This window comes from Camelus dromedarius, chromosome 35 (genome assembly GCF_036321535.1).
Source record: "Camelus dromedarius isolate mCamDro1 chromosome 35, mCamDro1.pat, whole genome shotgun sequence".
Classification (NCBI taxonomy): Eukaryota; Metazoa; Chordata; class Mammalia; order Artiodactyla; family Camelidae; genus Camelus; species Camelus dromedarius.
Genome location: NC_087470.1, coordinates 4027204 through 4047239, shown reverse-complemented (window position 1 = coordinate 4047239; position 20036 = coordinate 4027204).

The following is a 20036-nucleotide window of genomic DNA, read 5'->3' as shown; positions in this document are numbered from 1 at the left end:
GCTCAGTTCTGAGAGATAATTGTGTGTGAAAGCCGTACTTCACCTAGCTTGTTGGGAACACAAAGTTTCTTTTCAGTTGCAAACACCATTCCATACATATATATGGGGAGGTAGTAGCTCCAAATCTTTTTTACAGTGAAAACTGCAGGAACTTCAAACCGGCACTAGGAAACAGACTGAGAAAGCAGAGAAAAAGTGTCTCCTGCATCCAGTTCCCATGGTGCTAGATGAACGAACGTCTCTCCACTTGCTCAGTTCAGAGAGATAAGTGTGTGTGAAAGCCGGCCTTCACCTAGCTTGTTGGGAACACAAACTTTCTTTTCAGTTGCAAACTCCATTCCATACATATATATGGGGAGGTACTAGCTCCAACTCGGTTTTACAGTGAAAACTGCAGGAACTTCAAACCGGCACTAGGAAACAGACTTAGAAAGCAGAGAAAAAGTGTCTCCTGCAACCCGTTCCCTTGGTGCTAGATGAACGAACGTGTCTCCACTTGCTCAGTTCTGAGAGATAAGTGTGTGTGAAAGCCGTCCTTCACCTAGCTTGTGGGAACACAAAGTTTCTTTTCATTTGCAATCTCCATTCCATACATATATATGGGGAGGTACTAGCTCCAACTCGGTTTTACAGTGAAAACTGCAGGAACTTCAAACCGGCACTAGGAAACAGACTGTGAAAGCAGAGAAAAAGTGTCTCCTGCAACCCGTTCCCTTGGTGCTAGATGAACGAACGTCTCTCCACTTGCTCAGTTCCGAGAGAAAAGTGTGTGTGAAAGCCGTCCTTCACCTAGCTTGTTGGGAACACAAAGTTTCTTTTCAGTTGCAAACTCCATTCCATACATATATATGGGGAGGTACTAGCTCCAACTCGTTTTGACAGTGAAAACTGCAGGAACATCAAACCGGCACTAGGAAACAGACTGAGAAATCAGAGAAAATGTGTCCCCTGCAACCCGTTCCCATGGTGCTAGATGAACGAACGTCTCTCCACTTGCTCAGTTCTGAGAGGTAAGTGTGTGTGAAAGCCGTCCTTCACCTAGCTAGTTGGGAACACAAAGTTTCTTTTCAGTTGCAAACTCCATTCCATACATATATATGGGGAGGTACTAGCTCCAACTCGGTTTGACAGTGAAAACTGCAGGAACTTCAAACCGGCACTAGGAAACAGACTGAGAAAGCAGAGAAAAAGTGTCTCCTGCAACCCGTTCCCCTGGGGCTAGATGAACGAACGTCTCTCCACTTTCTCAGTTCTGAGAGATATGTGTGTGTGAAAGCCGTCCTTCACCTAGCTTGTTGGGAACACAAAGTATCTTTTCAGTTGCTAACTCCATTCCATACATATATATGGGTAGGTACTATCTCCAACTCGGTTTTACAGTGAAAACTGCAGGAACTTCAAACCGGCACTAGGAAACAGACTGAGAAAGCAGAGAAAAAGGGTCTCCTGCAACCCGTTCCCTTGGTGGTAGATGAACGAACGTCTCTCCACTTGCTCAGTTCTGAGAGATAAGTGTGTGTGAAAGCCGTCCTTCACCTAGCTTGTTGGGAACACAAAGTTTCTTTTCAGTTGCAAACTCCATTCCATACATATATATGGGTAGGTACTATCTCCAACTCGGTTTGACAGTGAAAACTGCAGGAACTTCAAACCGGCACTAGGAAACAGACTGAGAAAGCAGAGAAAAAGTGTCTCCTGCAACCCGTTCCCCTGGGGCTAGATGAACGAACGTCTCTCCACTTTCTCAGTTCTGAGAGATATGTGTGTGTGAAAGCCGTCCTTCACCTAGCTTGTTGGGAACACAAAGTATCTTTTCAGTTGCAAACTCCATTCCATACATATATATGGGTAGGTACTATCTCCAACTCGGTTTTACAGTGAAAACTGCAGGAACTTCAAACCGGCACTAGGAAACAGACTGAGAAAGCAGAGAAAAAGTGTCTCCTGCAACCCGTTCCCATGGTGCTAGATGAACGAACGTCTCTCCACTTGCTCAGTTCTGAGAGATAAGTGTGTGTGAAAGCCGGCCTTCACCTAGCTTGTTGGGAACACAAACTTTCTTTTCAGTTGCAAACTCCATTCCATACATATATATGGGGAGGTACTAGCTCCAACTCGGTTTTACAGTGAAAACTGCAGGAACTTCAAACCGGCACTAGGAAACAGACTTAGAAAGCAGAGAAAAAGTGTCTCCTGCAACCCGTTCCCTTGGTGCTAGATGAACGAACGTGTCTCCACTTGCTCAGTTCTGAGAGATAAGTGTGTGTGAAAGCCGTCCCTCACCTAGCTTGTGGGAACACAAAGTTTCTTTTCATTTGCAATCTCCATTCCATACATATATATGGGGAGGTACTAGCTCCAACTCGGTTTTACAGTGAAAACTGCAGGAACTTCAAACCGGCACTAGGAAACAGACTGTGAAAGCAGAGAAAAAGTGTCTCCTGCAACCCGTTCCCTTGGTGCTAGATGAACGAACGTCTCTCCACTTGCTCAGTTCCGAGAGATAGTGTGTGTGAAAGCCGTCCTTCACCTAGCTTGTTGGGAACACAAAGTTTCTTTTCAGTTGCAAACTCCATTCCATACATATATATGGGGAGGTACTAGCTCCAACTCGTTTTGACAGTGAAAACTGCAGGAACATCAAACCGGCACTAGGGAACAGACTGAGAAATCAGAGAAAATGTGTCCCCTGCAACCCGTTCCCTTGGTGCTAAATGAACGAACGTCTCTCCACTTGCTCAGTTCTGAGAGATAAGTGTGTGTGAAAGCCGTCCTTCACCTAGCTTGTTGGGAACACAAAGTTTCTTTTCAGTTGCAAACTCCATTCCATAAATATATATGTGGAGGTACTAGCTCCAACTCGGTTTGACAGTGAAAACTGCAGGAACTTCAAACCGACACTAGGAAACACACTGAGAAAGCAGAGAAAAAGTGTCTCCTGCAACCCGTTCCCTTGGTACTAGATGAACGAACGTCTCTCCACTTGCTCAGTTCTGAGAGGTAAGTGTGTGTGAAAGCCGTCCTTCAACTAGCTTGTTGGGAACACAAAGTTTCTTTTCAGTTGCAAACTCCATTCCATACATATATATGGGGAGATACTAGCTCCAACTCGGTTTGACAGTGAAAACTGCAGGAACTTCAAACCGGCACTAGGAAACAGACTGAGAAAGCAGAGAAAAAGTGTCCCCTGCAACCCGTTCCCCTGGGGCTAGATGAACGAACGTCTCTCCACTTGCTCAGTTCTGAGAGATATGTGTGTGTGAAAGCCGTCCTTCACCTAGCTTGTTGGGAACACAAAGTATCTTTTCAGTTGCAAACTCCATTCCATAAATATATATGTGGAGGTACTAGCTCCAACTCGGTTTGACAGTGAAAACTGCAGGAACTTCAAACCGACACTAGGAAACAGACTGAGAAAGCAGAGAAAAAGTGTCTCCTGCAACCCGTTCCCTTGGTGCTAGATGAACGAACGTCTCTCCACTTGCTCAGTTCTGAGAGGTAAGTGTGTGTGAAAGCCGTCCTTCACCTAGCTTGTTGGGAACACAAAGTATCTTTTTAGTTGCAAACTCCATTCCATACATATATATGGGGAGGTACTAGCTCCAACTCGGTTTGACAGTGAAAACTGCAGGAACTTCAAACCGGCACTAGGAAACAGACTGAGAATGCAGAGAAAAAGTGTCTCCTTGAACCCTTTCCCATGGTGCTAGATGAACGAACGTCTCTCCACTTGCTCAGTTCTGAGAGGTAAGTGTGTGTGAAAGCCGTCCTTCACCTAGCTAGTTGGGAACACAAAGTTTCTTTTCAGTTGCAAACTCCATTCCATACATATATATGGGGAGGTACTAGCTCCAACTCGGTTTGACAGTGAAAACTGCAGGAACTTCAAACCGGCACTAGGAAACAGACTGAGAAAGCAGAGAAAATGTGTCTCCTGCAACCCGTTCCCCAGGGGCTAGATGAACGAACGTCTCTCCACTTTCTCAGTTCTGAGAGATATGTGTGTGTGAAAGCCGTCCTTCACCTAGCTTGTTGGGAACACAAAGTATCTTTTCAGTTGCAAACTCCATTCCATACATATATATGGGTAGGTACTATCTCCAACTCGGTTTTACAGTGAAAACTGCAGGAACTTCAAACCGGCACTAGGAAACAGACTGAGAAAGCAGAGAAAAAGGGTCTCCTGCAACCCGTTCCCTTGGTGCTAGATGAACGAACGTCTCTCCACTTGCTCAGTTCTGAGAGATAAGTGTGTGTGAAAGCCGTCCTTCACCTAGCTTGTTGGGAACACAAAGTTTCTTTTCAGTTGCAAACTCCATTCCATACATATATATGGGGAGGTACTAGCTCCAACTCGGTTTGACAGTGAAAACTGCAGGAACTTCAAACCGGCACTAGGAAACAGACTGAGAAAGCAGAGAAAATGTGTCTCCTGCAACCCGTTCCCCAGGGGCTAGATGAACGAACGTCTCTCCACTTGCTCAGTTCCGAGTGATAAGTGTGTGTGAAAGCCGTCCTTCACCTAGGTTGTTGGGAACACAAAGTTTCTTTTCAGTTGCAATCTCCATTCCATACATATATATGGGGAGGTACTATCTCCAACTCGGTTTGACAGTGAAAACTGCAGGAACATCAAACCGGCACTAGGAAACAATCTGAGAAATCAGAGAAAATGTGTCCCCTGCAACCCGTTTTCATGGTGCTAGATGAACGAACGTCTCTCCACTTGCTCAGTTCTGAGAGATAAGTGTGTGTGAAAGCCGTCCTTCACCTTGCTTGTTGGGAACACAAAGTTTCTTTTCAGTTGCAAACTCCATTCCATAAATATATATGTGGAGGTACTAGCTCCAACTCGGTTTGACAGTGAAAACTGCAGGAACTTCAAACCGACACTAGGAAACACACTGAGAAAGCAGAGAAAAAGTGTCTCCTGCAACCCGTTCCCTTGGTGCTAGATGAACGAACGTCTCTCCACTTGCTCAGTTCTGAGAGATAATTGTGTGTGAAAGCCGTACTTCACCTAGCTTGTTGGGAACACAAAGTTTCTTTTCAGTTGCAAACTCCATTCCATACATATATATGGGTAGGTACTATCTCCAACTCGGTTTTACAGTGAAAACTGCAGGAACTTCAAACCGGCACTAGGAAACAGACTGAGAAAGCAGAGAAAAAGGGTCTCCTGCAACCCGTTCCCTTGGTGCTAGATGAACGAACGTCTCTCCACTTGCTCAGTTCTGAGAGATAAGTGTGTGTGAAAGCCGTCCTTCACCTAGCTTGTTGGGAACACAAAGTTTCTTTTCAGTTGCAAACTCCATTCCATACATATATATGGGGAGGTACTAGCTCCAACTCGGTTTGACAGTGAAAACTGCAGGAACTTCAAACCGGCACTAGGAAACAGACTGAGAATGCAGAGAAAAAGTGTCTCCTGCAACCCGTTCCCATGGTGCTAGATGAACGAACGTCTCTTCACTTGCTCAGTTCTGAGAGGTAAGTGTGTGTGAAAGCCGTCCTTCACCTAGCTAGTTGGGAACACAAAGTTTCTTTTCAGTTGCAAACTCCATTCCATACATATATATGGGGAGGTACTAGCTCCAACTCGGTTTGACAGTGAAAACTGCAGGAACTTCAAACCGACACTAGGAAACAGACTGAGAAAGCAGAGAAATAGTGTCTCCTGCAACCCGTTCCCATGGTGCTAGATGAACGAACGTCTCTCCACTTGCTCAGTTCTGAGAGATAATTGTGTGTGAAAGCCGTACTTCACCTAGCTTGTTGGGAAGACAAAGTTTCTTTTCAGTTGCAAACTCCACTCCATACATATATATGGGGAGGTTGTAGCTCCAAATCTTTTTTAACAGTGAAAACTGCAGGAACTTCAAACCGGCACTAGGAAACAGACTGAGAAAGCAGAGAAAAAGTGTCTCCTGCAACCAGTTCCCATGGTGCTAGATGAACGAACGTCTCTCCACTTGCTCAGTTTTGAGAGATAAGTGTGTGTGAAAGCCGGCCTACACCTAGCTTGTTGGGAACACAAACTTTCTTTTCAGTTGCCAACTCCATTCCATACATATATATGGGGAGGTACTAGCTCCACCTCGGTTTGACAGTGAAAACTGCAGGAACTTCAAACCGGCACTAGGAAACAGACTTAGAAAGCAGAGAAAAAGTGTCTCCTGCAACCCGTTCCCTTGGTTCTAGATGAACGAACGTGTCTCCACTTGCTCAGTTCTGAGAGATAAGTGTGTGTGAAAGCCGTCCCTCACCTAGCTTGTGGGAACACAAAGTTTCTTTTCATTTGCAATCTCCATTCCATACATATATATGGGTAGGTACTATCTCCAACTCGGTTTTACAGTGAAAACTGCAGGAACTTCAAACCGGCACTAGGAAACAGACTGTGAAAGCAGAGAAATAGTGTCTCCTGCAACCCGTTCCCTTGGTGATAGATGAACGAACGTCTCTCCACTTGCTCAGTTCCGAGTGATAAGTGTGTGTGAAAGCCGTCCTTCACCTAGGTTGTTGGGAACACAAAGTTTCTTTTCAGTTGCAAACTCCATTCCATACATATATATGGGGAGGTACTATCTCCAACTCGTTTTGACAGTGAAAACTGCAGGAACATCAAACCGGCACTAGGAAACAGACTGAGAAATCAGAGAAAATGTGTCCCCTGCAACCCGTTTTCATGGTGCTAGATGAACGAACGTCTCTCCACTTGCTCAGTTCTGAGAGATAAGTGTGTGTGAAAGCCGTCCTTCACCTTGCTTGTTGGGAACACAAAGTTTCTTTTCAGTTGCAAACTCCATTCCATAAATATATATGTGGAGGTACTAGCTCCAACTCGGTTTGACAGTGAAAACTGCAGGAACTTCAAACCGACACTAGGAAACACACTGAGAAAGCAGAGAAAAAGTGTCTCCTGCAACCCGTTCCCTTGGTGCTAGATGAACGAACGTCTCTCCACTTGCTCAGTTCTGAGAGGTAAGTGTGTGTGAAAGCCGTCCTTCACCTAGCTTGTTGGGAACACAAAGTTTCTTTTCAGTTGCAAACTCCATTCCATACATATATATGGGGAGGTACTAGCTCCAACTCGGTTTGACAGTGAAAACTGCAGGAACTTCAAACCGGCACTAGGAAACAGACTGAGAAAGCAGAGAAAAAGTGTCCCCTGCAACCCGTTCCCCTGGGGCTAGATGAACGAACGTCTCTCCACTTGCTCAGTTCTGAGAGATATGTGTGTGTGAAAGCCGTACTTCACCTAGCTTGTTGGGAACACAAAGTATCTTTTCAGTTGCAAACTCCATTCCATACATATATATGGGTAGGTACTATCTCCAACTCGGTTTTACAGTGAAAACTGCAGGAACTTCAAACCGGCACTAGGAAACAGACTGAGAAAGCAGAGAAAAAGTGTCTCCTGCAACCCGTTCCCATGGTGCTAGATGAACGAACGTCTCTTCACTTGCTCAGTTCTGAGAGGTAAGTGTGTGTGAAAGCCGTCCTTCACCTAGCTAGTTGGGAACACAAAGTTTCTTTTCAGTTGCAAACTCCATTCCATACATATATATGGGGAGGTACTAGCTCCAACTCGGTTTGACAGTGAAAACTGCAGGAACTTCAAACCGACACTAGGAAACAGACTGAGAAAGCAGAGAAATAGTGTCTCCTGCAACCCGTTCCCATGGTGCTAGATGAACGAACGTGTCTCCACTTGCTCAGTTCTGAGAGATAATTGTGTGTGAAAGCCGTACTTCACCTAGCTTGTTGGGAACACAAAGTTTCTTTTCAGTTGCAAACTCCACTCCATACATATATATGGGGAGGTTGTAGCTCCAAATCTTTTTTAACAGTGAAAACTGCAGGAACTTCAAACCGGCACTAGGAAACAGACTGAGAAAGCAGAGAAAAAGTGTCTCCTGCAACCAGTTCCCATGGTGCTAGATGAACGAACGTCTCTCCACTTGCTCAGTTTTGAGAGATAAGTGAGTGTGAAAGCCGGCCTACACCTAGCTTGTTGGGAACACAAACTTTCTTTTCAGTTGCCAACTCCATTCCATACATATATATGGGGAGGTACTAGCTCCACCTCGGTTTGACAGTGAAAACTGCAGGAACTTCAAACCGGCACTAGGAAACAGACTTAGAAAGCAGAGAAAAAGTGTCTCCTGCAACCCGTTCCCTTGGTGCTAGATGAACGAACGTGTCTCCACTTGCTCAGTTCTGAGAGATAAGTGTGTGTGAAAGCCGTCCCTCACCTAGCTTGTGGGAACACAAAGTTTCTTTTCATTTGCAATCTCCATTCCATACATATATATGGGTAGGTACTATCTCCAACTCGGTTTTACAGTGAAAACTGCAGGAACTTCAAACCGGCACTAGGAAACAGACTGTGAAAGCAGAGAAATAGTGTCTCCTGCAACCCGTTCCCTTGGTGCTAGATGAACGAACGTCTCTCCACTTGCTCAGTTCCGAGTGATAAGTGTGTGTGAAAGCCGTCCTTCACCTAGGTTGTTGGGAACACAAAGTTTCTTTTCAGTTGCAAACTCCATTCCATACATATATATGGGGAGGTACTATCTCCAACTCGTTTTGACAGTGAAAACTGCAGGAACATCAAACCGGCACTAGGAAACAGACTGAGAAATCAGAGAAAATGTGTCCCCTGCAACCCGTTTTCATGGTGCTAGATGAACGAACGTCTCTCCACTTGCTCAGTTCTGAGAGATAAGTGTGTGTGAAAGCCGTCCTTCAACTTGCTTGTTGGGAACACAAAGTTTCTTTTCAGTTGCAAACTCCATTCCATAAATATATATGTGGAGGTACTAGCTCCAACTCGGTTTGACAGTGAAAACTGCAGGAACTTCAAACCGACACTAGGAAACACACTGAGAAAGCAGAGAAAAAGTGTCTCCTGCAACCCGTTCCCCAGGGGCTAGATGAACGAACGTCTCTCCACTTGCTCAGTTCTGAGAGGTAAGTGTGTGTGAAAGCCGTCCTTCACCTAGCTTGTTGGGAACACAAAGTTTCTTTTCAGTTGCAAACTCCATTCCATACATATATATGGGGAGGTACTAGCTCCAACTCGGTTTGACAGTGAAAACTGCAGGAACTTCAAACCGGCACTAGGAAACAGACTGAGAAAGCAGAGAAAAAGTGTCCCCTGCAACCCGTTCCCCTGGAGCTAGATGAACGAACGTCTCTCCACTTGCTCAGTTCTGAGAGATATGTGTGTGTGAAAGCCGTACTTCACCTAGCTTGTTGGGAACACAAAGTATCTTTTCAGTTGCAAACTCCATTCCATACATATATATGGGTAGGTACTATCTCCAACTCGGTTTTACAGTGAAAACTGCAGGAACTTCAAACCGGCACTAGGAAACAGACTGAGAAAGCAGAGAAAAAGTGTCTCCTGCAACCCGTTCCCATGGTGCTAGATGAACGAACGTCTCTTCACTTGCTCAGTTCTGAGAGGTAAGTGTGTGTGAAAGCCGTCCTTCACCTAGCTAGTTGGGAACACAAAGTTTCTTTTCAGTTGCAAACTCCATTCCATACATATATATGGGGAGGTACTAGCTCCAACTCGGTTTGACAGTGAAAACTGCAGGAACTTCAAACCGACACTAGGAAACAGACTGAGAAAGCAGAGAAATAGTGTCTCCTGCAACCCGTTCCCATGGTGCTAGATGAACGAACGTCTCTCCACTTGCTCAGTTCTGAGAGATAATTGTGTGTGAAAGCCGTACTTCACCTAGCTTGTTGGGAACACAAAGTTTCTTTTCAGTTGCAAACTCCACTCCATACATATATATGGGGAGGTTGTAGCTCCAAATCTTTTTTAACAGTGAAAACTGCAGGAACTTCAAACCGGCACTAGGAAACAGACTGAGAAAGCAGAGAAAAAGTGTCTCCTGCAACCAGTTCCCATGGTGCTAGATGAACGAACGTCTCTCCACTTGCTCAGTTTTGAGAGATAAGTGTGTGTGAAAGCCGGCCTACACCTAGCTTGTTGGGAACACAAACTTTCTTTTCAGTTGCAAACTCCATTCCATACATATATATGGGGAGGTACTAGCTCCAACTCGGTTTGACAGTGAAAACTGCAGGAACTTCAAACCGGCACTAGGAAACAGACTTAGAAAGCAGAGAAAAAGTGTCTCCTGCAACCCGTTCCCTTGGTGCTAGATGAACGAACGTGTCTCCACTTGCTCAGTTCTGAGAGATAAGTGTGTGTGAAAGCCGTCCCTCACCTAGCTTGTGGGAACACAAAGTTTCTTTTCATTTGCAATCTCCATTCCATACATATATATGGGGAGGTACTAGCTCCAACTCGGTTTTACAGTGAAAACTGCAGGAACTTCAAACCGGCACTAGGAAACAGACTGTGAAAGCAGAGAAATAGTGTCTCCTGCAACCCGTTTCCTTGGTGCTAGATGAACGAACGTCTCTCCACTTGCTCAGTTCCGAGTGATAAGTGTGTGTGAAAGCCGTCCTTCACCTAGGTTGTTGGGAACACAAAGTTTCTTTTCAGTTGCAAACTCCATTCCATACATATATATGGGGAGGTACTATCTCCAACTCGTTTTGATAGTGAAAACTGCAGGAACATCAAACCGGCACTAGGAAACAGACTGAGAAATCAGAGAAAATGTGTCCCCTGCAACCCGTTTTCATGGTGCTAGATGAACGAACGTCTCTCCACTTGCTCAGTTCTGAGAGATAAGTGTGTGTGAAAGCCGTCCTTCACCTTGCTTGTTGGGAACACAAAGTTTCTTTTCAGTTGCAAACTCCATTCCATAAATATATATGTGGAGGTACTAGCTCCAACTCGGTTTGACAGTGAAAACTGCAGGAACTTCAAACCGACACTAGGAAACACACTGAGAAAGCAGAGAAAAAGTGTCTCCTGCAACCCGTTCCCTTGGTGCTAGATGAACGAACGTCTCTCCACTTGCTCAGTTCTGAGAGGTAAGTGTGTGTGAAAGCCGTCCTTCACCTAGCTTGTTGGGAACACAAAGTTTCTTTTCAGTTGTAAACTCCACTCCATACATATATATACGGAGGTTGTAGCTCCAAATCTTTTTTAACAGTGAAAACTGCAGGAACTTCAAACCGGCACTAGGAAACAGACTGAGAAAGCAGAGAAAAAGTGTCTCCTGCAACCAGTTCCCATGGTGCTAGATGAACGAACGTCTCTCCACTTGCTCAGTTTTGAGAGATAAGTGTGTGTGAAAGCCGGCCTACACCTAGCTTGTTGGGAACACAAACTTTCTTTTCAGTTGCAAACTCCATTCCATACATATATATGGGGAGGTACTAGCTCCAACTCGGTTTGACAGTGAAAACTGCAGGAACTTCAAACCGGCACTAGGAAACAGACTTAGAAAGCAGAGAAAAAGTGTCTCCTGCAACCCGTTCCCTTGGTGCTAGATGAACGAACGTGTCTCCACTTGCTCAGTTCTGAGAGATAAGTGTGTGTGAAAGCCGTCCCTCACCTAGCTTGTGGGAACACAAAGTTTCTTTTCATTTGCAATCTCCATTCCATACATATATATGGGGAGGTACTAGCTCCAACTCGGTTTTACAGTGAAAACTGCAGGAACTTCAAACCGGCACTAGGAAACAGACTGTGAAAGCAGAGAAATAGTGTCTCCTGCAACCCGTTCCCTTGGTGCTAGATGAACGAACGTCTCTCCACTTGCTCAGTTCTGAGAGGTAAGTGTGTGTGAAAGCCGTCCTTCACCTAGCTTGTTGGGAACACAAAGTTTCTTTTCAGTTGCAAACTCCATTCCATACATATATATGGGGAGGTACTAGCTCCAACTCGGTTTGACAGTGAAAACTGCAGGAACTTCAAACCGGCACTAGGAAACAGACTGAGAAAGCAGAGAAAAAGTGTCCCCTGCAACCCGTTCCCCTGGGGCTAGATGAACGAACGTCTCTCCACTTGCTCAGTTCTGAGAGATATGTGTGTGTGAAAGCCGTACTTCACCTAGCTTGTTGGGAACACAAAGTATCTTTTCAGTTGCAAACTCCATTCCATACATATATATGGGTAGGTACTATCTCCAACTCGGTTTTACAGTGAAAACTGCAGGAACTTCAAACCGGCACTAGGAAACAGACTGAGAATGCAGAGGAAAAGTGTCTCCTTCCACCATTTCCCATGGTGCTAGATGAACGAACGTCTCTCCACTTGCTCAGTTCTGAGAGATAAGTGTGTGTGAAAGCCGTCCTTCACCTTGCTTGTTGGGAACACAAAGTTTCTTTTCAGTTGCAAACTCCATTCCATACATATATATGGGTAGGTACTAGCTCCAACTCCGTTTTACAGTGAAAACTGCAGGAACATCAAACCGGCACTAGGAAACAGACTGAGAAAGCAGAGAAAAAGTGTCTCCTGCAACCCGTTCCCTTGGTGCTAGATGAACGAACGTCTCTCCACTTGCTCAGTTCTGAGAGGTAAGTGTGTGTGAAAGCCGTCCTTCACCTAGCTTGTTGGGAACACAAAGTTTCTTTTCAGTTGCAAACTCCATTCCATACATATATATGGGGAGGTACTAGCTCCAACTCGGTTTGACAGTGAAAACTGCAGGAACTTCAAACCGGCACTAGGAAACAGACTGAGAAAGCAGAGAAAAAGTGTCCCCTGCAACCCGTTCCCCTGGGGCTAGATGAACGAACGTCTCTCCACTTGCTCAGTTCTGAGAGATATGTGTGTGTGAAAGCCGTACTTCACCTAGCTTGTTGGGAACACAAAGTATCTTTTCAGTTGCAAACTCCATTCCATACATATATATGGGTAGGTACTATCTCCAACTCGGTTTTACAGTGAAAACTGCAGGAACTTCAAACCGGCACTAGGAAACAGACTGAGAATGCAGAGGAAAAGTGTCTCCTTCCACCATTTCCCATGGTGCTAGATGAACGAACGTCTCTCCACTTGCTCAGTTCTGAGAGATAAGTGTGTGTGAAAGCCGTCCTTCACCTTGCTTGTTGGGAACACAAAGTTTCTTTTCAGTTGCAAACTCCATTCCATAAATATATATGTGGAGGTACTAGCTCCAACTCGGTTTGACAGTGAAAACTGCAGGAACATCAAACCGGCACTAGGAAACAGACTGAGAAAGCAGAGAAAAAGTGTCTCCTGCAACCCGTTCCCTTGGTGCTAGATGAACGAAAGTCTCTCCACTTGCTCAGTTCTGAGAAATACGTGTGTGTGAAAGCCGTCCTTCACCTAGCTTGTTGGAAACACAAAGTTTCTTTTCAGTTGCAAACTCCATTCCATACATATATATGGGTAGGTACTAGCTCCAACTCGGTTTGACAGTGAAAACTGCAGGAACTTCAAACCGGCACTAGGAAACAGACTGAGAAAGCAGAGAAAAAGTGTCTCCTGCAACCCGTTCCCATGGTGCTAGATGAACGAACGTCTCTTCACTTGCTCAGTTCTGAGAGGTAAGTGTGTGTGAAAGCCGTCCTTCACCTAGCTAGTTGGGAACACAAAGTTTCTTTTCAGTTGCAAACTCCATTCCATACATATATATGGGGAGGTACTAGCTCCAACTCGGTTTGACAGTGAAAACTGCAGGAACTTCAAACCGACACTAGGAAACAGACTGAGAAAGCAGAGAAATAGTGTCTCCTGCAACCCGTTCCCATGGTGCTAGATGAACGAACGTCTCTCCACTTGCTCAGTTCTGAGAGATAATTGTGTGTGAAAGCCGTACTTCACCTAGCTTGTTGGGAACACAAAGTTTCTTTTCAGTTGCAAACTCCACTCCATACATATATATGGGGAGGTTGTAGCTCCAAATCTTTTTTAACAGTGAAAACTGCAGGAACTTCAAACCGGCACTAGGAAACAGACTGAGAAAGCAGAGAAAAAGTGTCTCCTGCAACCAGTTCCCATGGTGCTAGATGAACGAACGTCTCTCCACTTGCTCAGTTTTGAGAGATAAGTGTGTGTGAAAGCCGGCCTACACCTAGCTTGTTGGGAACACAAACTTTCTTTTCAGTTGCAAACTCCATTCCATACATATATATGGGGAGGTACTAGCTCCAACTCGGTTTGACAGTGAAAACTGCAGGAACTTCAAACCGGCACTAGGAAACAGACTTAGAAAGCAGAGAAAAAGTGTCTCCTGCAACCCGTTCCCTTGGTGCTAGATGAACGAACGTGTCTCCACTTGCTCAGTTCTGAGAGATAAGTGTGTGTGAAAGCCGTCCCTCACCTAGCTTGTGGGAACACAAAGTTTCTTTTCATTTGCAATCTCCATTCCATACATATATATGGGGAGGTACTAGCTCCAACTCGGTTTTACAGTGAAAACTGCAGGAACTTCAAACCGGCACTAGGAAACAGACTGTGAAAGCAGAGAAATAGTGTCTCTTGCAACCCGTTCCCTTGGTGCTAGATGAACGAACGTCTCTCCACTTGCTCAGTTCCGAGTGATAAGTGTGTGTGAAAGCCGTCCTTCACCTAGGTTGTTGGGAACACAAAGTTTCTTTTCAGTTGCAAACTCCATTCCATACATATATATGGGGAGGTACTATCTCCAACTCGTTTTGACAGTGAAAACTGCAGGAACATCAAACCGGCACTAGGAAACAGACTGAGAAATCAGAGAAAATGTGTCCCCTGCAACCCGTTTTCATGGTGCTAGATGAACGAACGTCTCTCCACTTGCTCAGTTCTGAGAGATAAGTGTGTGTGAAAGCCGTCCTTCACCTTGCTTGTTGGGAACACAAAGTTTCTTTTCAGTTGCAAACTCCATTCCATAAATATATATGTGGAGGTACTAGCTCCAACTCGGTTTGACAGTGAAAACTGCAGGAACTTCAAACCGACACTAGGAAACACACTGAGAAAGCAGAGAAAAAGTGTCTCCTGCAACCCGTTCCCTTGGTGCTAGATGAACGAACGTCTCTCCACTTGCTCAGTTCTGAGAGGTAAGTGTGTGTGAAAGCCGTCCTTCACCTAGCTTGTTGGGAACACAAAGTTTCTTTTCAGTTGTAAACTCCACTCCATACATATATATGGGGAGGTTGTAGCTCCAAATCTTTTTTAACAGTGAAAACTGCAGGAACTTCAAACCGGCACTAGGAAACAGACTGAGAAAGCAGAGAAAAAGTGTCTCCTGCAACCAGTTCCCATGGTGCTAGATGAACGAACGTCTCTCCACTTGCTCAGTTTTGAGAGATAAGTGTGTGTGAAAGCCGGCCTACACCTAGCTTGTTGGGAACACAAACTTTCTTTTCAGTTGCAAACTCCATTCCATACATATATATGGGGAGGTACTAGCTCCAACTCGGTTTGACAGTGAAAACTGCAGGAACTTCAAACCGGCACTAGGAAACAGACTTAGAAAGCAGAGAAAAAGTGTCTCCTGCAACCCGTTCCCTTGGTGCTAGATGAACGAACGTGTCTCCACTTGCTCAGTTCTGAGAGATAAGTGTGTGTGAAAGCCGTCCCTCACCTAGCTTGTGGGAACACAAAGTTTCTTTTCATTTGCAATCTCCATTCCATACATATATATGGGGAGGTACTAGCTCCAACTCGGTTTTACAGTGAAAACTGCAGGAACTTCAAACCGGCACTAGGAAACAGACTGTGAAAGCAGAGAAATAGTGTCTCCTGCAACCCGTTCCCTTGGTGCTAGATGAACGAACGTCTCTCCACTTGCTCAGTTCCGAGTGATAAGTGTGTGTGAAAGCCGTCCTTCACCTAGGTTGTTGGGAACACAAAGTTTCTTTTCAGTTGCAAACTCCATTCCATACATATATATGGGGAGGTACTATCTCCAACTCGTTTTGACAGTGAAAACTGCAGGAACATCAAACCGGCACTAGGAAACACACTGAGAAATCAGAGAAAATGTGTCCCCTGCAACCCGTTTTCATGGTGCTAGATGAACGAACGTCTCTCCACTTGCTCAGTTCTGAGAGATAAGTGTGTGTGAAAGCCGTCCTTCACCTTGCTTGTTGGGAACACAAAGTTTCTTTTCAGTTGCAAACTCCATTCCATAAATATATATGTGGAGGTACTAGCTCCAACTCGGTTTGACAGTGAAAACTGCAGGAACTTCAAACCGACACTAGGAAACACACTGAGAAAGCAGAGAAAAAGTGTCTCCTGCAACCCGTTCCCTTGGTGCTAGATGAACGAACGTCTCTCCACTTGCTCAGTTCTGAGAGGTAAGTGTGTGTGAAAGCCGTCCTTCACCTAGCTTGTTGGGAACACAAAGTTTCTTTTCAGTTGCAAACTCCATTCCATACATATATATGGGGAGGTACTAGCTCCAACTCGGTTTGACAGTGAAAACTGCAGGAACTTCAAACCGGCACTAGGAAACAGACTGAGAAAGCAGAGAAAAAGTGTCCCCTGCAACCCGTTCCCCTGGGGCTAGATGAACGAACGTCTCTCCACTTGCTCAGTTCTGAGAGATATGTGTGTGTGAAAGCCGTACTTCACCTAGCTTGTTGGGAACACAAAGTATCTTTTCAGTTGCAAACTCCATTCCATACATATATATGGGTAGGTACTATCTCCAACTCGGTTTTACAGTGAAAACTGCAGGAACTTCAAACCGGCACTAGGAAACAGACTGAGAAAGCAGAGAAAAAGTGTCTCCTGCAACCCGTTCCCTTAGTGCTAGATGAACGAACGTCTCTCCACTTGCTCAGTTCTGAGAGATATGTGTGTGTGAAAGCCGTCCTTCACCTAGCTTGTTGGGAACACAAAGTTTCTTTTCAGTTGCAAACTCCATTCCATACATATATATGGGTAGGTACTAGCTCCAACTCCGTTTTACAGTGAAAACTGCAGGAACTTCAAACCGGCACTAGGAAACAGACTGAGAAAGCAGAGAAAAAGTGTCTCCTGCAACCCGTTCCCATGGTGCTAGATGAACGAACGTCTCTGCACTTGCTCAGTTCCGAGAGATAAGTGTGTGTGAAAGCCTCCCTTCACCTAGCTTGTTGGGAACACAAAGTTTCTTTTCAGTTGCAAACTCCATTCCATACATATATATGGGGAGGTTCTAGCTCCAACTCGGTTTGACAGTGAAAACTGCAGGAACTTCAAACCGGCACTAGGAAACAGACTGAGAAAGCAGAGAAAATGTGTCCCCTGCAACCCGTTCCCCTGGGGCTAGATGAACGAACGTCTCTCCACTTGCTCAGTTCTGAGAGATATGTGTGTGTGAAAGCCGTCCTTCACCTAGCTTGTTGGGAACACAAAGTATCTTTTCAGTTGCAAACTCCATTCCATAAATATATATGTGGAGGTACTAGCTCCAACTAGGTTTGACAGTGAAAACTGCAGGAACTTCAAACCGGCACTAGGAAACAGACTGAGAAAGCAGAGAATAAGTGTCTCCTGCAACCCGTTCCCTTGGTGCTAGATGAACGAACGTCTCTCCACTTACTCAGTTCTGAGAGGTAAGTGTGTGTGAAAGCCGTCCTTCACTTAGCTTGTTGGGAACACAAAGTATCTTTTCAGTTGCAAACTCCATTCCATACATATATATGGGGAGGTACTAGCTCCAACTAGGTTTGACAGTGAAAACTGCAGGAACTTCAAACCGGCACTAGGAAACAGACTGAGAATGCAGAGGAAAAGTGTCTCCTTCCACCATTTCCCATGGTGCTAGATGAACGAACGTCTCTCCACTTGCTCAGTTCTGAGAGATAAGTGTGTGTGAAAGCCGTCCTTCACCTTGCTTGTTGGGAACACAAAGTTTCTTTTCAGTTGCAAACTCCATTCCATAAATATATATGTGGAGGTACTAGCTCCAACTCGGTTTGACAGTGAAAACTGCAGGAACATCAAACCGGCACTAGGAAACAGACTGAGAAAGCAGAGAAAAAGTGTCTCCTGCAACCCGTTCCCTTGGTGCTAGATGAACGAAAGTCTCTCCACTTGCTCAGTTCTGAGAAATACGTGTGTGTGAAAGCCGTCCTTCACCTAGCTTGTTGGAAACACAAAGTTTCTTTTCAGTTGCAAACTCCATTCCATACATATATATGGGTAGGTACTAGCTCCAACTCGGTTTGACAGTGAAAACTGCAGGAACTTCAAACCGGCACTAGGAAACAGACTGAGAAAGCAGAGAAAAAGTGTCTCCTGCAACCCGTTCCCTTGGTGCTAGATGAACGAAAATGTCTCCACTTGCACAGTTCTGAGCGATAAGTGTGTGTGAAAGCCGACCTTCACCTAGCTTGTTGGGAACACAAAGTTACTTTTCAGTTGCAATCTCCATTCCATATATATATATGGGTAGGTACTAGCTCCAACTCGGTTTGACAGTGAGAACTGCAGGAACGTCAACCCGGCACTAGGAAACAGACTGAGAAAGCAGAGAAAAAGTGTCTCCTGCAACCCGATCCCTTGGTGCTAGATGAACGAACGTCTCTCCACTTGCTCAGTTCCGAGAGATAAGTGTGTGTGAAAGCCGCCCTTCACCTAGCTTGTTGGGAACACAAACTTTCTTTTCAGTTGCAAACTCCACTCCATACTTATATATGGGGAGGTACGAGCTCCAAATCTGTTTTACAGTGAAAATTGCAGGAACTTCAAAACGGCACTAGGAAACAGACTGAGAATCCAGAGTACAATTTCTCCTGCAAAAAGTTACATTTGTGCTAGATGAACGAACGTTTCTCCACATGCTCAGTTCTGAGAGATATGTGTGTGTGAATGTCGTCCTTCACACAGTTTGTTGGGAAGAGAAAGTTTCTTTTAACTTTCAAACTACACTCCATACTTATATATGGGGAGGTACGTGCTCCAACTAGGTTTTACAGTGAAAACTATAGGAACTTCAAACGAGCACTAGGAAACAGACTGAGAAACCATATTAAAAGTTTCTCCTGCAACCCGTTCAATTTGTGCTAGATGAACGAACGTCTCCCCACATGCTCAGTTCTGAGAGATAAGTGTGTGTGAAAGCCGCCCTTCACCTAGCTTGTTGGGAACACAAAGTTTCTTTTCAGTTGCACACTCCATTCCATACATATATATGTTGAGGTACATGCTACAACTCGTTTTTACAGTGAAAACTGCAGGAACTTCAAACCGGCACTAGGAAACAGACTGAGAAAGCAGAGAAAAATTGTCTCCTGCAACCCGTTCCCTTTGTGCTAGATGAACGAACGTCTCTCCACTTGCTCAATTCTGAGAGATAAGTGTGTGTGAAAGCCATCCTTCACCTAGATTGTTGGGAACACAAAGTTTCTTTTCAGTTGCAAACTCCATTCCATACATATATATGGGGAGATACTAGCTCCAACTCGGTTTTACAGTGAAAACTGCAGGAACTTGAAACCGGCACTAGGAAACAGACTGAGAAAGCAGAGAAAATGTGTCTCCTGCAACCCGTTCCCTTGGTGCTAGATGAACGAACGTCTCTCCACTATCTCAGTTCTGAGATATAAGTGTGTGTGAAAGCCGTCCTTCAACTAGCTTGTTGGGAACACAAAGTTTCTTTTCAGTTGCAAACTCCATTCCATACATATATATGGGAAGGTACAAGCTCCAAATCGGTTTTACAGTGAAAACTGTATTAACTTCAAACCGGCACTAGGAAACAGACTGAGAAAGCAGAGAAAAAGTGACCCTGCAACCCGATCCCTTAGTGATAGATGAACGAACGTCTCTCCACTTGCTCAGTTCTGAGAGATAAGTGTGTGTGAAAGCCGTCCTTCACCTAGCTTGTTGGGAACACAAACTTTCTTTTCAGTTGCAAACTCCATTCCATACATATATGAGGGGAGGTACTAGCTCCAACTCGGTTTTACAGTGAAAACTGCAGGAACTTCAAACCGGCACTAGGAAACAGACTGAGAAAGCAGAGAAAAAGTGTCTCCTGCAACCCGTTCCCTTGGTGCTAGATGAACGAACGTCTCTCCACTTGCTCAGTTCTGAGAGATATGTGTGTGTGAAAGCCGTCCTTCACCTAGCTTGTTGGGAACACAAAGTTTCTTTTCAGTTGCAAACTCCATTCCATACATATATATGGGGAGGTACTAGCTCC